This window comes from Ciconia boyciana, chromosome 1 (assembly GCF_034638445.1).
Source record: "Ciconia boyciana chromosome 1, ASM3463844v1, whole genome shotgun sequence".
NCBI classification, from domain to species: domain Eukaryota; kingdom Metazoa; phylum Chordata; class Aves; order Ciconiiformes; family Ciconiidae; genus Ciconia; species Ciconia boyciana.
This window is the reverse complement of record NC_132934.1, coordinates 53121626-53128732: the sequence shown is the minus strand read 5'-3', so window position 1 is coordinate 53128732 and position 7107 is coordinate 53121626. Positions and strand designations below refer to the sequence as shown.

General features: G+C 46.6%; 3 non-coding genes across 3 annotated transcripts; 1 reads left to right on the top strand and 2 right to left on the bottom strand.

Annotated features, from left to right (window-relative positions):
- Positions 1–5491: 5491 nt before the first annotated feature.
- TRNAW-CCA (transfer RNA tryptophan (anticodon CCA)) lies at positions 5492–5563 on the bottom strand. Its single transcript has one exon. It is a non-coding gene; the product is annotated as a tRNA-Trp (tRNA).
- Positions 5564–6034: 471 nt separating this feature from the next.
- On the top strand, positions 6035–6106 carry TRNAD-GUC (transfer RNA aspartic acid (anticodon GUC)). The gene has a single exon. It is a non-coding gene; the product is annotated as a tRNA-Asp (tRNA).
- A 154-nt stretch (positions 6107–6260) lies between these two features.
- TRNAD-GUC (transfer RNA aspartic acid (anticodon GUC)) lies at positions 6261–6332 on the bottom strand. Its single transcript has one exon. It is a non-coding gene; the product is annotated as a tRNA-Asp (tRNA).
- Between the last annotated feature and the right edge of the window lie 775 nt (positions 6333–7107).

Sequence of the window (7107 nt, the reverse complement as noted above, 5' to 3'; positions counted from 1 at the left end):
CTCAAGGTTTTTCCTGGAACATGGGTATCACATGACAAGTGTTTTGGAAATGCTTAAAGGAAATTGAATTCCTCTCCAAATTTGATAGTAATAATTTAAAGTGTAGATAGTATGTTTCACCTTGAAAAGCCTCTAGGTGCCTTGGAAAATAGATCCTTCCCCCACCTTTAAGAATTCGCACCTTATTCAGATATGAAACCAGTTGCAGACAGACACAGCATACTTCGGAAAGACAGCAGCAGAGAGATTCTTCAGCTATTGTACTAATGTCAAAACTAACAACCTCCATTCATATCAAGTAAAAAATGTTTTAAAGCAGTGTAAGGGGGAACTGGGTCTGGGAAATTTTAACCAAAGTTAACAGTGGAAATGCAACCTAAAAAATTGGTGCAGACACCATCTAACATCCCCACGGACAATAATGATACTATACTTTAGGCCTGAAGCTTGTTTTCTGACACTGCTTCTTAGAGGAGCGCAGCTGTCATTTGCAACTCATTGTACTGTTTGGAATATGCAATACAGTTGGTGCTCGCTTTTCTTGTGAGTGACCCTTAGGAGTGGAAGGAATGAAAACTGTTGAGCTTGAAGTCAGTTTATACCTTTCCGTCTAAGTATGTTGATGCTAAGGCTGGTTTTAATGCATTAAGTGTAGCATTAAAAATGCAACTGCAGTATGGTATGAAGCAGTAAATCACTACAAAGCTACATTCCCAGTTCAGCTTTGGTCCTAACAAGTGGATGGGTTAACTGGCTTTATCTTGGATCTGTATGTTTTCTCTTTTTGCTGTCAGGCAAAACTGGCGTAGAAGCATAAAGACAGCAGACACTCAGCATCATGTTTTGGCTAATTGTTCAAAATCCAGTACAGTGGTTGTGGAGCCACAGCCCCAGATTGACATTACTTACAGTTCATATTTACAGTCCATTTATGTTTTGAGAGTTATTTCCCCAACTATAGAAATATGTGTTATCTTTTCATGAATGATTTTCTCAGTTACATTGTTACACTGACATAACTCCCTTGCATGGACACTGGGCTCTTACTGGCTTACCTTTAGCTGCTTCCAAAGTGACAAAAGCTAAAAAAGCATCGTATAACACTTTAGTGTCACCCTATTTCAGAGCAGTAGACTTCTCTGGGAAGTGAAGTCCATAAAAAATCCTTGGCACAAAACTGTCCTTTATTTCCTGGCTCTACACTTTTCATTGTCACTTCTTGGTAACAGCAGGCATTCCCCAGGCAAGGTAAAGACAGGGAAAGTAATATGAGAAAGCACTAAATGTGCACGTACATAATGATTAACACTGGAACCTGTAAACCTGCAACTATCACCACAATTAGACCTTAATACAGCTGAGGATCTGCACCTTTATTGTTTGTTTTGTTTGAAGGAAAGAAAGCTTGCATTTTGTAGCCTAACGCAGCAGTCAAAGGGGATAACGAATGAATGAGCTCAAAAGACCTTTCTAATGTTTCTACAGAGGAAAAAAAACCACAAGGTGGTCTATGTGCCTGTTACATGATTTGCGTCTTAAAGGTTGGAGTACAAAACTGTTGTTTTGCCATGCCTTCTGTGAAGCATTCCAGTACTTAAATGTTTATCCCTAACAGCAAGTTCTGGTTTTCAAAGACCAGAATACCTGCCTCTACCTGAGAAACAGGTAGCCACATTTTACCTCTTGTCAGTGTAAATGGTGACAAAAGGAAAGTTTACGAAAAAAGTGCAAATGGTGTGAGACTATGGCCATTTTCAGTGGTTGAAAAACTGCTGTAAGCTTGCCTAAAAATGTGAAATATGCTGAAAGTAGAAGCCAAAAATCCTTCCTTTGTAGGACTCTCCCAAATGTCTGGAATTTGTTAGCTTTCCTTAAGCATGAGAAAGAGATTTTCAGTCATACAGTCTTCTTTGACATGAAAACACTGAATGCCTTCTAAATTATCTCAGATTTCTAGCTTTGAGTTTCTCCAAGTTTATGACTCCTAACTTCTAATGCCACCCATAAAAATGAGACAGATAGTTTATGTTGCGCTACACTGAAAAAATGAATGTTCTATAGGTGTGTGTTCAAAAAAGTATCCTAAATTCAGTGGAGGGTTTGGACAATATTTAATCCATAATGAAGTATAGATGTATAATTTGCATTCATATGTAATATTTGCCTCATAATACATAGTAAAATTATGAAGGCTATAAATCCATTCATGGCAAAGACATTTAGGAAGTGCTACAGACATGCCCTTGTCTTAGGCTGAGCTGATAAGGAAATCTTAGCTAAAGGAAATGTAAAAAACCTATATGAAGTATTAATTCAGTCTTGGTGCACAGTGAGTTTCTCATTGAAAATAATACTCCCTCTCAGAAAGGCAACAGAAACTGGAAAGCATTACTCTAAATAAAATAAGCAGTTGCCTATTCATGATGGCACAGTGTAACTGTACTTTCTAGAATCATTCATTTTTTGTCCACGTTCTTGATTAATTTAGAAAAATTAGGTGGCTTTTTAACAGCTCTAGCTTATCAGAAATGTCTTTTTAAGTATAATCCAAGTAGAAATGGCAAAGTGATAAGAAAAAAGCATGCCTTACTGTAATGGGGCATATAGCTCTTAGAGCAATTCTCTTACAGAAAAAATTACATCTCCTGCTGAATTTGCCAGTGGGTGTAGTTTTACCAGGGGGACTGCACTCTTTACCAGGCGACTGCACTCTCACTGGCACCCACCGGGGAAGGCTGTGTCGCCCGACGTGGTAAATAGACGGGTGGTCACCCTTGTTGTGAATACAGGGGTGCCCAGCACTGTGGGTGGTCTGTACGACTCTGTCCCCAGGCAGGGAAAGAAATGTGTACAACTGAGCGGTATAACTGTTTTAAAACTCCTTTTTGCTGACACTGTAATAGACAAAGGCCTGTACCAACGAGGAGGGAAAACAGAGGTATCGGCTCCTACAGAAATTAAATGAAGAGGACAATTTACAGAAGAGCTTCCCACGCTGAATCATTTCCACACAAGAATTTTTGGATATCTATTTTTATCATATACGGACCGAGATAGTGCAGAAGCTATATTTACCATATGCAAGCTATTACTTCAGCTCCAAGATTTTTGAACCTTATGTGGATTTAAGTTATTGTCTATATTTACCTAGTAACAATTTCATAAGAAAAAACATCTGCGTTAAGAGATCAGTCAGATAACAAAATGAAGTATTCAGATAACAAAATGAAGGGACAAAAGCACAGAAGCACACGTACTGTAGAAATGCTGGTGAGAGACAAATACCCACCAGCATCCTTGAGTGCCTCGGAATTAATGGAGATAACTCGACAAAACAGCTGTGAGATCAAAGAGAATTATTATTCCCATTTTATCGATAGGAAACTGAGAGGTAGAGTTTGCACATAGCTAAGGCGCATTTAACTCTTTAATTTAGTTTTGAAACATCACTAGATTATTTTGATTTAGGGACAGTAGGCTCTCCCTCTAAAGTACAACTGACAAAAAATTTAACCGAACCATTGGTAGTTGTCGTTGTTGTTGAAAGGGATGATCCTGCTCTCTATCCTGTCCCAGGCCATGCACTCGCGACGCTTTCCTTCTGTTGGATGTAGTAGTTGCGTTGCCACATCTGCATGCTGAGCCAGCAGCTGCTGCTGCACAATTGCAAGACATGATCCAAGTGGAACGGGGGAAACGCAGGCAGGGATGGACAGGGCAGAGCGAGACTGACTGTTTTGTGACAACCTGCGCTCATGTTACGTTAGGTGTATTAGTGTGAAACCACACCCTGAAAACTTTGACTCCTATTAACAGATCTTCTGTATTGTCATTAGATGAACCCCTTATTGCGAGGCAGAGACATTGTCTGGCAGCAATTGAGGATGTTTAGAGCAGCACACCTGCTTTGGCAGCGCTACAGGAATGCAAGCAGATTGCCACCACTTCTTACATCCAGCTCTCTGATGGATGGTAAGGCAGAGACATAAGATATTTTGTGGGACCAGGGAAAATCTAACAGATTATGCATCCAATAAAAAATGCATCCACCTAACAGATTATGCATCAAATAAAAAAGGACTCACCACCTAAATGGAAGTCCAGTCAGCCCAGCATGTGAGGCAGTCCTCCTCTTCTATTCAGACCTGGTAAAATCCAAGTCAGCTGAAATACTGGGACCAGTTCTGGGCACTTAAAAATGCAACTCATTGGGAAAGACTCCAGAGGCGAGTGATACAAATATTCAGAGGCCCAGCAAACACGGTCTGTTACTCTGGAACAGCTATGGAGAGGCATAATGAATTTCAAATATATAAGAAGTACCTATAAAAAGGAAGGGAATAAACTGTTCTCCAGTGCAATAGCACAAGAGCTGGATTTAAGTTACAGCAAAAGAGACATCAGGGTTAAACTACATAGTCGCTTTGTAACAGTAAGGGTAGCAAAGCACCAGAACAGAGCAGTTAAGGGAGATGCAGAATTTCTGTATTTGAAAGGTTTTAAGGGTATATGGAACAAATACTAGCCTGTAAAAACAGAAGTATTTATCTTAAAAAAACCCACATAATTTTATGACTCTGCTGATTCTGGTTTCTAAGACGTCTGTATTCTCTTCATTTTCTGCCATGGTTTACAACGCTAATAATCAATTCTTACCATCTTAGAATTGTATCTCTGGCAGGTTTCTCTCTGTCCCTCAAATTCAGGCCCTTGACAAACTATTCTGTTTCCCTCCTAATTAAATTTCATTAAGCGTCAAACTTTCCAGTCCATCCAAATCACTGAAGTATTACTTCCAGGACTCACTATCTCATCTCTAGGTCAAAATTAAGTACTTTCTGTGCCTTTCTGCCTCTGGCACCTCGGCGTGTGGAAATGAGGAAACTCTTGTTCCACAGCCTAGACCCATCACCCTCTGAAGGGCCTCCCCTGGCACCCTTCTCCCCTCTCCCTCCCCGTCAGGGTTTTGTTCGCCTTCAGGGTTCTTAACACAGCATCCGTCCAAGCTCTTGGCTCGTCCAGACCGCTTGCTTCCCCTGCTTTTACTTCCACTCCTTTTCATGGGAACTTCTGTACTGAAAAGAGGGTCTCCCTGCCATTTTGGGGGCCTCTGTCCCATTTAGAATGTAAAGTTACTCGTTCTATACCCCTTTCTGACTTTTTCTCATCATTTCTACACCTTGGGTTGCCTTTTTAAAACTTAAAGTAGATCTTTGACACGTTCTTGCCTTTCGTATTCAAGCGTTGATATCAGAAAGTCCTGTATACACAAACACCATAAACAAAGACATCTATTTTATCCAACGGGATCTTTATGATTACATTGATACAGCAGTAATCCTGCGCCATGACTCCCATTTAGCTCCGCGCACGCTGGTTTCCAGCAGAGGCCCCCGCTCCGCGCTGCCGGGGAAAAAAAAAAATTAAGGTTCCTCCGTTTCCTCCGAGACGGAGCCGCTAAAGGCCGACGGAGGAAACAGAGAAAAGAAAGTGACCCCGACGTGATTCGAACACGCAGCCTTCTGATCTGGAGTCAGACGCGCTACCGTTGCGCCACGAGGTCCTGCTGGGTAACCCCACGCAGAGTGTTAGAACTCGCCCGCCACGGGCCGCCGGCCGCGCCGCCGGCCGCTCCGCGGGGACGGGGGAGGGCGGCGCGGGCGAGGACCCTTCTCACCCGCTGTGACAACCGCACCCATTAAAACCGCAGCGCCCGCGCCGGCCCCTCTCCTCCGCCACTGCTACGTTTCCCGCCTTCCCGCGCAAGTACATTAACTCTCCCCACCCACGCACCCACTACCGGCCCCGAGCAGCAAGGGCCTCCCGCCCCGCGGTGGTGCCGAGCTCCCCTCCCGCGACATTGCCGCCGTACGCAGGCTCGGGGTCCCGGAGCCCGCTGCTGGAGATCGCCCCTCCCGCCCCGCTGCGGGAGCCCCTGCGTTACTATTGCCCGCCGAAAGGGAGGGGTAGCGGTAGGGGTGGTGTCTGCGTGTGCGCATAAAGGCAGCGCCGCGACAAGTTGCGCTAAGGCAGGTCCTCGTTAGTATAGTGGTGAGTATCCCCGCCTGTCACGCGGGAGACCGGGGTTCGATTCCCCGACGGGGAGGCCGCGCTCAATATTTTTCCTCCCACACCCCCCGCCAGCGGAAGGGCGTGGCGCCCGGGGCGATGTTTTTTGGCGCCGGCGGCCAACGGTCGGGTCTCGCGGTGCTCCCGCCGAGGACGGCGGGGAAACAAAAAGCGCGCGCGCGAGCGCGCCTCTCCCCGTCGGGGAATCGAACCCCGGTCTCCCGCGTGACAGGCGGGGATACTCACCACTATACTAACGAGGAGCCGCGGGGCGTCCCGGCCCCTGCGCAGCCGCTCCGCGGGGCGGGGGGTGGCTCCGGCGGCGGCCCGGGCCGTCCCTGCGCTGCCCAGAGCCGCGGGGAGGCTCTCGGGGGGCAGCGCAGCCCCCACGCCCTCCTTCCCTCCCCTCTCCGGGCCTCGGGAAGGCTGCGGCCGGGCGGGGGCGCTCGGGCGAGCCGAGTGCACGATGTGCAGAAGCCCAGCGCCGTGCGTTGTGTGCTGCAGGCCCGCGAGGGGAAGAGGCCGTGCCGGTCCTACAGCTTGTCCAGCACGGGGAGGCGGTAGGGAGAGGGCGGAGGGAGGAGAAAGGTTTCCACATGGCTCGTGTTTGTCTGGATTCTTCCAGACCTTGCGTGCTGGCGGGGGCAGGGAGAGGTGGTGTGGCCCCCCCCGTAGCTCTTGCCTTCCCTCCCGCCCCATAGTGGAGCGATCTGGGGACCTGCGTGCACGGAGCCGTGAAAATCGCAGTGCGAGAAACTGCCCGACTGGAGGCGGTGAAGAGCAGAGCAGCAGCTCGGTTGCCTTTGCGTTTATATTTTTGCACCTTGTTCACGCAGACAGTTTCTTTTTATGGGAACCTGAGAAGCCCTGGAGTCAGCAGTCCTTGGGGTGAAGGCACTCGAGCACCTGCTTCTTACCGACCTAAAAAGGGAACGAGAGAAATGGAAACCAATTACTTGGAGATTTGAGAGTAAAAGCAGAAGGACGCTGACCTACATGGCTTGATACTGACTTGGTCAGCAGGAACGTGGTTGTAAG